General features: G+C 37.2%; 1 protein-coding gene across 1 annotated transcript in view; it reads right to left on the minus strand.

The window, feature by feature from the left end:
* LOC130051243 (uncharacterized) overlaps positions 1–12,290 on the minus strand; it is a 31,208-nt gene extending 18,918 nt beyond the window's left edge. Inside the window, exon 1 of the mRNA XM_056152884.1 lies at positions 11,808–12,290. The gene's annotated coding sequence lies outside the window, so the exon portion shown is untranslated. The remainder of the gene's footprint in view (positions 1–11,807) is intronic.
* Between the last annotated feature and the right edge of the window lie 1,764 nt (positions 12,291–14,054).

Genomic DNA, 14,054 nt, shown 5'->3' on the forward strand with positions numbered 1-14,054 from the left:
TAAAATTGAACTGAGAGAACAACCTTAGCCCCCCCCCCCCCCAACACCACACACACCATCAAGGATTTTTATAACTTTGGATTAAAATTTACTTGTCAATTTTCAGGCAATATTGTGAAATTATCTTCACACACACACCCTTTTTTGCGATGCTGCGTGCCTGATTCATTTTGCTTTTAATTCTATGTGTCCATTGTTTTAATTTAAAACAGATTACTCCTGAAATTCTCGGTATTAATTGCACAATAATTTGGATAGAACTAAACATCAAATACGGCTATAACCCCCCCCCCCCCCCCCCCCCTTTCCCAAACTCTAGAACTTGACAAAGTGCACGTATTAAAGATTTCTTTATAAAATCGAAGAAACTGAACCTTGTTTCGTCATAGGTGTAGTACAAACTGTTAAAACTCAGCTTAATAAAGAATTTGGTAACGTAAGCTTTACTATATACTGTTTGTTTTAAAATACTACATGTATTTATGTGAAACATAGGACCGGAATGGTAAGCGCGCCTCCAACTTCCGATGTAAGGGGAGTATCTGCAAAAATTGTAGGTCATCTTTTACAGACCATTTTTGAAGGGGCACTTGTTTTGTGTTAACAGTTTATTTTAATGTATAAATCTTCATGTGGTAACTCATATATGCCTAATGGACAGGAAAAAGTATTTTCTTCCAAAATGGACAGGAAAAAGTATTTTCTTCCAAAATCCAGTTTTTAACGATTTTTGTTGGAAAATGAAGATTTCAGCCCAAAATTCAGCAAGGGAAAATAAATTTTGGTGCAGAAAAGATAAGTTGTGCATTTGGACGTTTTATTCTTAAATTTATAAGATCAATGCCATCTCTCCTATAAAACAATCATTTCCTATCATTTCCAGTTTTTCACTATTTTTGTTTTAGAAAAAGGTAGGTTTTCCTACCTAAAATGATATTTTTCATATATATTGCCAATAATCTATATATCTTACTTGTTGAGCAGTTTTTAAAATAAATCCTAACTTCAATTCTTTATTGGTAGACTCAAATGTATGACAAAATGTGGGTTTTTTCTTAAAATTTCAATCTTTAACAATTATATTCAAAACAGCAAGATTTTACCCAAAAATTACAGTCAAGGAAAGAATATATTCTGCTGTAAAAAAAATTAATCGAACATTTCCAGGTTGATATTTGAGATATGAAACTTATTTTCACTGTATGTTACATAAAATGGACATTTTCTTCAATTTCCAGTTTTTAGCGATTTTCATGAAAAAACACATCCTTTTACCCCAAAATTCCAATTTTCCCATGGAAATACAAAAGCCGATTTTTAATATGTTGTTTGCATGTGTTTTCTTGCATGAATAATCAAAATTTCATTTCTGTTGCAATTAGTTTGAGGTTTTGCTCATTTTTGAGCTAGATTGACTAGACTACTAACCATTTTGGACCCACCCTGATACCAAAACCCCTACCCCTGGGATCATCAAATTTACAATTTTGGTAATTAAAAGGACTACATATTCTTTCTAAATATCTATTTACTTTCAATTTAGTATCAATAGCACTAACGAAGATGTTATTTAAGTGTTTTACACATTAACACTATATATCGAGTTTGGCCCCGCCCTGGGGTCAGGACAACTACCCCGGGGATCATGAAATTTACAATTTTTGGTAGAGGCTTTCCTGCTCTACATCACTATGCATTTAGGTTTTCTTACATGTTTGTGGTTCTTGAGAAGAAGATTTTTGAAAATTGGTCAATTTTGGGCAGTTTTTGCCCCGCTCCTAGGGCCCCAGGGGTGCTGGAGTCCTGAAATTTACAATATATGTCTCCCTTTTCCCAATGATGCTTCATACCATATTTGAAAAGAATTTGAATGGTAGTTATTAAGAAGTTAAAAATGTTCAATTGTTAACGCATGATGGGCGACGACAGACGACAACCATTTGCAATAGGTCACCTGATTTTACTCAGGTGACCTAAAAAGTGGGGTTTACCAAATATTCAGTATTACTCAGGTGACCTAAAAAGTGGGGTTTACCAAATATTCAGTACTTGGCGATAAGTAATTTCCCAAAGAAAATTTCCACTATATATTTCATGCAAAACCATATATTTTCAAACAGTTTTCCTGAACTCATTTCTTGATCAATTTTGATGAAAATAAAAAGCAATGATCTCGGACGTATTCACAGTATCATATAAAAGGTGAATATAACGAACAGTGATCAATCTCATAACTCCTATAAGCAATACAAAATAGATAGTTGGGCAAACACAGACCCCTGGACACACCAGAGGTGGGATCAGGTGCCAAGGAGGAGTAAGCATCCCCTTTCGACCGGTCACACCCACCGTGAGCCCTATATCTTAATCAGGTAAACGGAGTTATCTAAATCAGTGCACCAAGAATGGCCTAACAATCGGTATGAAACACGTCAGACAGCATTTGACCCAATGATAGATTGTATTGACAAACTAGATCGTTATAACGACCATAGCATTTGTGAAATGCTGACTTCAACCGAGACTGTTGAAACCCCTGTACTATCAACTTGTTTGTCAGTAGCTTACCTCAATTTAAAAACTGACCATACGCAGAACAGGCTATTGCGTATCGAATCAATTGAGATATATAAACACCACATGCAGGTGATAATGGAATATTGCTACATGAATATGGGAAGTTGACGATGGAGTTTAAGACTTAAAATGTTTTGACTTAAATTATCAGAAATATGTACTATGGGAGGTACTGACTAAAACCCGGTCTCGGTCCCGGTCTTCGGTCTCGGTCCCGTGACTAAAACCCGGTCTTCGGTCCCGGTCCCAGATTTTTTTATTCGATAAAAACAGAATACATCAGAATATTTTAGCCCCAATTTCTCGTTAATTTAGATATGACAAATCATGCCTGCATTCTGATAGTTGATTGATAATATTATTGTCGTCTTTCGTAAAATAATATGTGAAAACTCCGGGACCGTTGGGACCGAGAAGTAAAAACAGTGCTAAAAGCCGGTCCCGGTCTCGATGTTTTTTATTTTTCTAAATAGCCGCTTTAATCTACTTTTTTATGAGAAAAAGATAAGAGTGTTATATTCAATGACATTCCTTTGTATGCACATGTTTGATTTATTGTATGTTTGTGTTTTATTCCAATTTTCCTTTTTAATGTCAAAATCGAACTCAACTACGTGATTTTTCTCTCCCAAATGAACGCGTTACAATACATTTTCATAAAAAGATAAGGGTGTGGAAGAGAAATGATATATATGTACTTATCTTGGTGTATTTGTTTGTAATTTACTGTTGGATGTAGTATTTACAAAGTCTTTTTTATATTTCATTTAGGTCAAACACCTGACCACACGATTGATAAAATTTTCAAATTCAATGTTGGTGTATTCCGAACTGGGTCTCTGTATATGTACATGTATTCTCTCTCTCTCTCTCTCTCTCTCTCTCTCTCTCTCTCTCATATTTACGAGTGTATCGTAAGAATCGCACTAATTTGTTAAATTATGATGTTATATTAGTTGTTTTAATCAGGGAAGAAAAGCCTCTATGTAAATATTAGAATAATGCGTGCAATATATGAGTCCAGAATGCACGATGTATGAAGTACTTTAAAAAATTATGTTCATAAGTGAAATGGAAAAAAAAAAAAAATATTGTTCTTAAATTTTATTATGATTATTGAAACATGATGAATAATTGTTGTTGATAGCGAAACAAAATTAATGTGCACTCTAGTCAACAACCCCTCCCCCGCCCCTTTCCAGAAAGATTCTGAATACAAGAATGATGCTTTTGAAAAGCAAATGTTATACCCCCGCAATCGGATATTCGGGGCACATTTATATAGTTTTTGGTCCATCCGTCTGTTTGTCAGCAAAAACTTGAACCTTCGGCATAACTTTTGAATGCATGTTGATAGGGTTTTCATATTTCACATGTGTACTCCTTGTGACAAGACCTTTCTTTACATGCAATTCTTCACTTTTCAAATTTGACCTACTTTTGAAAATCTTTAGCTTTAACCATAACTCTTGAACGGTTAGTAAAAACACACGAGGGTATAAAATGCTTCACGCAGGCATACTTTTCATGAAGCACTAACAGTAGGCCTATTTGTATTTTCAAAACTGAAATTTATTTCTTAAATAAATTTACATGTATGTCTTGCATATTTATAAATGTAGATTTCATTGTTTGTAAATTTATCAGTTTATGTCAAATTTATGCACTTTGAAATATAAGATATTTTGAAAATAGGAAACCAACAGTTTTTGTGCAGCATAATTAATACATATATGTTTGCACATATACGTATATAACTATTCACAATGAATATAGTTACCACATAATATTACAGTAAAACATACCATTGAGTATTTGAAGATCATCTAAAGTCAGAGGGTATCTTCTGTATAAGTATACAGAATCTGAGAATTTTTGGTGAGCATGTGCTCTATGTATGACACACTTTAATAGATACTATAAATATATTAGGTGGACCTTTTTAAAAGCATTGTATCTAAAAGAACCACAACTGAAAAAAAAAAAAGAAAACTAAGTATGAAATAAGAAAGGAAAAAATATTTTATATTTATTATTTATTGGTTATATACAACTATACCATATAAAGAGATCGGGTTCGGAATACCAAACATGAATCTTTGAAAACTGATTTTGACAGGAATAGAAGAAATAAAATAAATGAACAAATAAACTAACTGTAAATTACAAACAAATACACCAGGATAAGTACATATATATTATTTTCCTTCTACATCCTTATCTTCTAATGAAAAGGTAGTTTGTAACGCGATCATTTGGGACAAAATGTCACGTACATGTACATGTAGTTGAGTTCGATTCTGACATAAATACATGTATAAACAATATTGGAATAAAAAACCTATACACACAATAAATATATGTATACAAAGGGATGCCATTGAGTATCACGTCCTTATATTTTTTATGAAAAGGTAGATTAAAGCGGCTATTGAGGAAAAATGCCGAGACCGGGACCGGCTTTTAGCACTGTTTTTATTTCTCGGTCCCACCGGTCCCGGAGTTTTCACATATTATTTTACAAAAGAAGAAAATAATATGATCAATTTACTATCAGAATGCAGGCATGAGATGTCATACCTAAGTTATTGAGAAATGGGGCTCAAATATCCTGATATATTCTGTTTTTATTGAATAAAAGTATCTGGGACCGGGACCGAAGACCGGGTTTTAGTCACGGGACCGAGACCGAAGACCGGGACCGAGACCGAAGACCGGGACCGAGTTTTAGTCAGTACCACTATGGGACTATCCCTGGCAAAAAAGTAAAAGTGAATAATGATTTCAAGCAAACCAAATGAGCAAAATCTATGAAGTTAACTTACCCGCATCTAAAGTTTAATGCAAAATGGAGAGAGGGGAGATTGTACATGGCTGACTTAGGCGGAGGTAAAGGTAATGACTTGTTTGGTCTGTGTTGATCGTTATGGCACCAATCATTCTTCCACTAGTTCTAATCGAAAAGGACAGCACTTTTCTAGCAGGTTGTTCAAACTTCAGAATGACCACTGTGGTTGATCACAAGAGCAGTGTTGCTCACAAAAAAGTTGCTTAACTCCAAAGTGCATCTGTCAGGACTGAGTCCTACATTTTGCTCAATACTTCAGCAGACAAAGCTTTGCTTTCAGGTAGATTGATCCTGGTGTGGTTAAGTGTACATGAGAGTGTGCACAGGATGATGTGATGCGTCTAGGTGGTAGTTTAATGCAGTATAGTGAGTGCTTGCACTGCTTGCTCCCAGCTGCTGCTGCTGTATAGACCGTCTGGGCGAAAAGGGGGCAAAATTGCACAAGTCCTCCCTGACAGTATATAACCTCTCCATCACCAAGATCCTAACTGTACCTCTACGAGGTACCACACATCCACTGGCGCATCACAGTTCCAGGCTGAACAGTTAGGGATCTCGGAGGAGCTTGGCCCCCAGAAGTGCGATGTGCAGGCCCATCGGCGGATGGATATGCCCTGACGTCCACCATCCAAGCCCCAGTTATGGGTTAAATAACTGGACAGGAAGAGTTCATAAGCTTTGGTTAGCAGTCCTCCTAGGAGAAAGTCACTCCAAAATCAAACTAGGACAGATGGAGTTCTATAGCCATGTCAAGCAGTCCATCTAGGAGATGGATCACTCTGATCACAAAGCCTAGGCGGCCAGACTCATCCAGGTGGAAATCCAACCTAGGCTGCGATAGGCCAGCAACCTATCCAGCTGAATTTATTTATCTAGCTACAGAAACCACTATAGTAAACAACACTATTCCAGGACAGGGGACCTCAGGTCAAATACCTATCATGACGGCGGGCACTGAAAGCCGAGAGGATAGCGTCAACCTGACGGGGAAACCTAAATGGAAATCACAACTGCTCAGTTGTAAAGGAAAACTGTGTGTCGGTACATGGAATGTTCGGACATTACTACATTTTGAAACAGGAAAATTGAAGGAATTATGTGATAATGCAGAAAGGTACCATCTTGAGATCGTTGGAGTACAGGAAGTTAGATGGAAAGGACAAGATCCGGCATGATTCATGGACATTTATATACTCATGCAGAGATGACCAAAAACATGAGGCAGGAGTAGGTGTACTTTTATCCAAGAGAGCAGCTGATGCAGTTAATTCCACCGACTGTATTAGTGAGCGCCTACTAAAGATCAGATTTAAAGCTGGATTGTAATGTATGCACCAACAGAAGTAGCAAACACACCAGAAAAAGCTGGAGTCACTAACCTTACTGTGATTGTAGGGTTATGCACCAACAGAAGTAGCAAACACACCAGAAAAAGCTGAAGTCACTGACCTTACTGAGATTGTAGGGTATGCACCAACAGAAGTAGCAAACACACCAGAAAAAGATGAATTTTATGACCAGTTGAACAACATTCTGGGCAATATACCACGACATGATATGTGCCCCTTGATTGGTGATTTTAATGCTAGAGTGGGACAAGATATAACAGCATATCCCAGAGTAATAGGCCAACATGGCATGGGTGACATGAACGAGAATGGACAGACTCTTGACACATGCAGTCTTCACGAAAAACTTTGTAAAGCACAGGCCCTTCGGGCCTCCCAGTATAATAATTGTGCAAGCCCGAACAATATTTTGCAGGCCCAAAATGTTTTTTTCTAATTTGACCTCTTGTTATTTGCTGATTCTACACTATAGATACATGCATGTTCTACTGTAGGAAAATACAGGTCAAGATGATCATAGTTAGAGAACAACTGACATTAAAAGGATTATCTTATTTTTCAACATATTAATCTCGCGGATACATCAGCAGCTCATGTTCAACTTTGTTTTGTATACACCACGCACAAAACATTTTGTTTTCTCCAGAATCACTTAAATGTTAGCCAAGGCCTACCCTCGCAGTGTTCGAAATTGGTTTAAAACTTCGTATAGACCACACTGGTCTATGCCAAAACAAGACGACTTAGACCTCATCGAATTGGCATAGACCACAACATTGAAAAAATAATAACACAAATTTAAAACATTTTCATTTACTTCTAATATACTTCAGTACTTAGAAAGTGTATTTTTTTTCCATTTCTGTAATATCATCCTTTCCTCTTAATGTTTATCAGACGTCAACTGATCATGCAAGGTCCTCTTGGATAACTTTATTGCTAAAAATCTAGAAAATTGGCATAGACAATTTGGTCTATCTCAATTACAGTTGGCATAGACCAGTGCCATTTGACATAGACTCGGTCTATGGTTAATTTCGAACACTGCCATTGGTCCAATGGGACATGAATTTTTGGTTTTTTCTCCTTGTACGACAGTTTTTTGGGGTTTTTTTTTTATCGGATGGTTGTGATTGTGAAATACGCTTGGGTGGTTTTGAATTTCCCGGACGAGCCCCCTCCTTATAATTCAGAAAAGGCAGCATGGTTGATAATTTTTCTATGCGAAATTTGACTACTAAGCCATGACATTTATTCTGAGTCAATCTCACGCTTTATTTGTAATATATACAGAACATATAAGAAAACATTTACAGGCCCACCGGACTCCAGGGTTTAATACTTTAAGAAGCCCGATCTCGGTTTTACTGGCCTCAGGCATCGGGCCACTGGTTAACGTCGAAGACTGCACATGTAGTACCCATGGTTTAGTAACTGCTGGCACCATCTTTCAGCACAAGGAAATTCATAAGTATACATGGACTAGCAATACAGTATCAAGAACAAAAGCACAGCTTGATCATATCATAGTCAATAGTAGATGGAAACACTCCATGACAGACTGTAGAACCTACAGGGGTGCTGATATCTTCAGCGACCATGAGCTACTAATTTCTACTATCACCATGAAACTGGCAAAACCTAAATCAAGGGGTGCAAAAGGAAAGTTTGCCACTTATAAGCTTTGCGACCAGATAATGAAAGAAAGATTCCAACAAGAAGTGAAGAAACATCTGATAGAGGAGAACAGTCAACAGCTTGAGATAGAAGAAGACTGGGATAACATCAAAAATGGAATTCTACATACTGTAGAAAACACCATTGGTAGGATTAGGCATAAAAGAAAAGAATGGATTAGTGTTCAAACAGAAGAATTGGTGGAAAAGAGACGAACGGTAAAAGCAAGCAAAGATTCAACTGGAACTAGGCGAAACTCAGAGGAATACAGAAAGCTTGATGCTCTTGTAAAACAAGAGGCCCATGGGCCACATCGCTCACCTGAGTCACCTTGGCCCATATCTGAAGACTTTCCATATATATTTGCATGTAAAACCTTAGTCCCTATTATGGCCCAAACTGCCCTTTGCAAACTTGAATCTACACTATGTCAGAAAGCTTTCATGTAAATCTCAGCTTTTCTGGTTTAGTGGTTCTTGAAGTTTTTCCCTATATATTTGTGTGTAAAACTTTGATCCCCCCTTGGGGCCCCATCTTATCCCCGGGAGCCATGATTTGAACAAACTTGAATCTGCACTATGTCAGAAAGTTTTCATGTAAAAATCACCTTTTCTGGCTCAGTGGTTCTTGAGAAGAAGATTTTTAAAGATTTTTCCTATATATTTGTATGTAAAACTTTGATCCCCTATTGTGGCCCCATCCAATCCCAGGGGCCCATGATTTGAACAAACTTGAATCTGCATTATGTCAGGAAGCTTTCAGGTAAATTTCAGCTCTTCTGGCCCATTGGTTCTTGAGAAGATTTTTAAATGACCCCACCCTATTTTTGCATTTTTGTGATTATCTCCCCTTTGAAAGGGAAATGGCCCTTCATTTGAACAAACTTGGAAGCCCTTCACCCAAGGATGCTTTTGGCCATGTTTGGTTGAAATTGGCCCAGTGGTTAATGAGAAGAAGATGAAAATGTGAAAAGTTTACAGACAGACAGACGGACGCCGGACAAAATGTGATCAGAAAAGCTCACTTGAACCTTCGGTTCAGGTGAGCTAAAAAAGTTCAAAGAAAGATAAACAGAATTGGTTTGACAAATGTGCTAGTGAGTTAGAGGTAGCATCTGGTATGAAAAATCAAAGGAAGGTATTTCAGATTGTGAAAAAGATGAATGGGAAATCAACACCACAGCCAATGTCTGTAAAAAGCAAGGAAGGAAGCATACTGACTGACAAAGATCAAATGAAAGACAGATGGAGAGAACACTTCTGTGAGCTCCTAAACAGACCAGCCCCAGCACGAAGGTACCATCCAAGTCAACAGCTATGGGAAGAACTAGATATAGATACAAGTGAACCATCAGAGGAGGAAGTAGAAAAGGCAATCAACAAACTGAAGAACAACAAGTCAGCTGATATAGACAGTGTTACAGTAGAAGTGATAAAATGTGGAGGTCAACCCACCAGAGCCAGGTTCCATTCACTCTTGCTTAAGATCTGGCAAGAAGAGCAGGTGCCTCTAGACTGGAAAAAGAGTGAACTTTGTATTCTCTTTAAAAAAGGTGACATCAAAGACTGCAAGAACTACAGGGGCATTGCACTATTGTCTGTGGAAGGAAAAGCCTTCGCCTGCATTGTATTAAACAGGATAAAAGATGCTGTTGATAAAAGACTACGAGAGAATCAAGCAGGATTTAGGAGATCGAGAGGATGCATTGACAAAATATTTTGTCTGAGAATACTGATCAGAAAATGCCTTGAGTTTCAAATACCAGCAGTCACCACTTTCATCGACTTTAAAGCAGCTTTTGACAGTGTACATAGACCATCCTTATGGAGAATAATGAAGGAATACTGCATCCCAGAAAAGATCATAAGCATTATCAGAAACACCTATAATGGATCTCAGGCTAGAGTGAAAGTAGGAGGTGAATTTTCCAACTGGTTTTTTGTCGAGACTGGGGTGAGGCAAGGTTGTGTTTGGTCTCCTCTACTGTTTGGCATTCTCATAGACTGGGTATTAAGAAAGTCCTGTGACAGTCATGGATTGCAGATGAAGAAGCGTGTTCATACACTCGGGGGAATCGAGGACGGTTGGAAACTATCAGACCTCGACTTTGCTGATGATGTGGCTCTGATAGAACCAGACGAGGAAAAATCAACAGCAGCACTGGCAAGACTCAGGAGAGCAGGAGAAGAGGTTGGCCTTGTAGTTTCTGCAGAGAAAACCAAGGTTATGCCAATAGGTGAAACATCGGCATGCGTGACAGATGGAGAGTCTACCATTGATAAAGTTGAGAACTTTAACTACCTAGGCTCAACTGTAACACCAATTAATTCCATCGATATTGAGCTGAACATTCATATAGGAAATGCTGCCAATGCATTTAAGAACTTGCGCAACACTTGGAGAGCAAAGATCAGCCTCAAAATAAAAATGAGAATATATAGAGCAGTAGTCATTCCAACACTGCTGTATCATGCATCTGAGACATGGGCCACAACCAGGAAACATGAGCAACGACTAGACGCCTTCGATTCCAGATGTCTTAGAATTATCCTGAAGACCAAATGGTGGGAACGAAGGCGCAACAGTGACATTCGAGAGCTAACAGATCAACCATATGTCTCAACACTACTCATGAGGAATCGGCTGAGATGGTTTGGTCACATGTCGAGGATGGGAGACGAAAGATTCCCTAAGCGAATGTACGAGTGGGACCCTACATTGGTCTGAGGCAGACGAAAACAAGGACGACAATGGCAGAGATAGCGAGACACGCTGGCAAGAAACTTTACAACTACGGGCCTAACATATCAGGAGGCCAAAAATATAGCCAAAGACCGTGTGACATGGAGGGATACCATAGCGGCACTCACTAACAGTATCCAGAGAGAGAGAGAGAGAGAGAAAGAGAGAGAGAGAGAGAGATTGATCCTCATGTGATGTCATAGGTTTTTGCAATATAATCTTTATTAATTAAATAAAACTATGCGCATGATAGAAATATATCTTTTAGAGCAATTTTAGTCACTGAGTAAAATAAAACTTTGATAACGCACCAGACCCCCTGCACGCCTCATAAAGTTGCCCCCCCCCCCCCCCCTTCCAACTTTAATTTCTGGATCTGCCCCAATATATGTGTATCCCTGAAAATGTATTTTCATTGTAATACATAGTTAAAAAATTGAAATAATAACTTATGGTCACTTATGACCATATGTATACACTGGATATAGAAGACGTGATTCTGAGTAACATCAGACGTCAACTTAGCATCAATCATCAACTTAGTCATTAGTGTACCATTCCGTATAACAATATCGACAATATCATATTCTATGCAAATGTAGTTTATTACTTACCGTTAAACACGCTTTTTTCAACAGATCAAAATGATACATCGCTTGATTTTGGCGGTAAACTGTCGTTACCATTTGGAACATCTCGATTTCAACAGAATCGCACACTCTCGGGGTTTTTCCTTGGTTTTTTGGGGGTTTTTTTTACAGGGCGGACTAAACGCCGAGATGGATGAAAAGAAGTGGATAACAGTCAATATCTCCACAAGTATACAATGTTTTTAATTTAATAAAAACACGATAATTTCTTGAGCAAGAACAAGGTGCAGTCTAGTGTCTGTTGTTTTCCTGGTTATTTTTTTTTTATGATTTTGATATACGGTATTAAAATATCACAATCTTTTTTTTTTTAAAAACCAGGAAAACGTCAGATATTTCGGACTAGGTGCAGTCGAAAAATAGCGTTAACAGATTACAACAGCGACAGGATATTTAGTCAAATACGTATTTAAAATCACAGATGCTTGGGTTCAGGACCCCCCCCCCCCCCCCTCGCTTACCTCTAATGCCAACAGAGACATGTAATATCCAGTGAGGGTAATTTTTTAAAGGGGCTTATTTTGAGGGTTTTTTTGGGTGTTTTTTTTTTTTAACTTTTGAGGTATGTAAGACATTGTTGACATGCTTTAGAGAGATTTTCAACACAAAGATGATTAAATCAACTCGTGCCGGGTATTGAATTCGAGGGGGGGGGGGAGGGAGGGTCCTGAACCCAAGCACATGTCTGTGTTGAAGCGTATGCTTTCCAATCTTAATGAAAAAATAATAATAAGGTAACAAAAAGCAAAATCAATCAAAGTTGATTTGTTTAAAATAACATTATTACATAAAATGTGACTGATATTTTAATTTTTTAGACCAGTTTTTCAGAAGAGCATTTTAATATATATATATATATATATATATATATATATATATATATATATATATATATATTGTTTATTCTATATAGGAATAAGATAAAAAGTGTGTTTTATTTCAAGCTATATAAGTTGTACTCTATATGCAAATTATGCCATTTAACTCACTCGGATTAAAAAGTAATCGAGCTAATTTCTTATTTAATTATGCATTATCCCAGTCGGATAGTGAACGCCGCATTTCGAAATATTCGTGATTACGTGACGTTGCACGCAGAAATTCGAAAATCAACAACTAACCTACAAGGCAACGTAAAAATCTGGACGGCCTGCAAGCTGTTGACGGGACATATTCAGCGATAAAGGACGGTTAGACGGAAACAGAGTAGAGAGAACCACTCTGAGCAACCGAGGGTGTGGGGGTGGGGTGGGGTGGGGTGGGGGTAAATTAAATCACCATTCAATACTACATATATTGTGGTATTTCTAATACTTTTTCTCGCGCATTTGCGCACATCCAACATAAACGCCATTCCTATATAAATATGCACTAGAAAAAAATCACCGTTTTCTCCATACATTGCGTAGACCAGTACTCCTTTATACCCGTATATAATTTGTGGAAATTGTCAAAACATATTATTTTTCATAGTTTAACGTGCTGACAAAATTTTGGTGGGTTTTTAACATCGAACAAAATCCTGTTTAAAGTAGATCGATCCTCATGTGATGTCACAGGATTTTGCAAAAATCTTCATTAAATTAAACTTTGCGCATGATATGAGTATATCTTTCAGAGGAATTTCATTCACTGAATTAAAAAAAAAAGAAGAAATTGGTAAAGTATTGATAGTGAAAAAGTTTATATTTTGCATAAATAAACAATCATTTATAAAGGTGGCAACATATACATTTTTATTGTTATTGATCAAATTCAGCTATATTGAGTGGAAATTAATATAGTTTTTCAGCTTTCCACCATTAGTATTTATAAGTCACATGAGGATGGAACTACATGTACCGTAATACGGCACATATAACCTTTGAAGTTATATATATTTGGATATCATCGTAGGAATAAAAAAAACATGTATTTCATATCAAGCTCTATAAGCTATACACGTTCTGTAAATCATGCAATTTAAATCAATCGCATTAAAAAGTAATCAAGTTAATTTCCTATCTAATTATGTATTAACCGAGTCGGATAGTGAACGGTCCATTTTGAAATACATGTACATGTATTTATGATCACGTGACGTTTTTCCAGTGTTTTCACCCAAGAAGATGCGGGTCCACTTCCAGAGGCGCCAATATATGAGTATGACGAAGAGTTGGCTGACCTCGAGGTCACAGAAGAGGAAGTGAAGACATTATTAGCAGGGTCCAG

This window comes from Ostrea edulis, chromosome 1, assembly GCF_947568905.1.
Source record: "Ostrea edulis chromosome 1, xbOstEdul1.1, whole genome shotgun sequence".
NCBI lineage: Eukaryota > Metazoa > Mollusca > Bivalvia > Ostreida > Ostreidae > Ostrea > Ostrea edulis.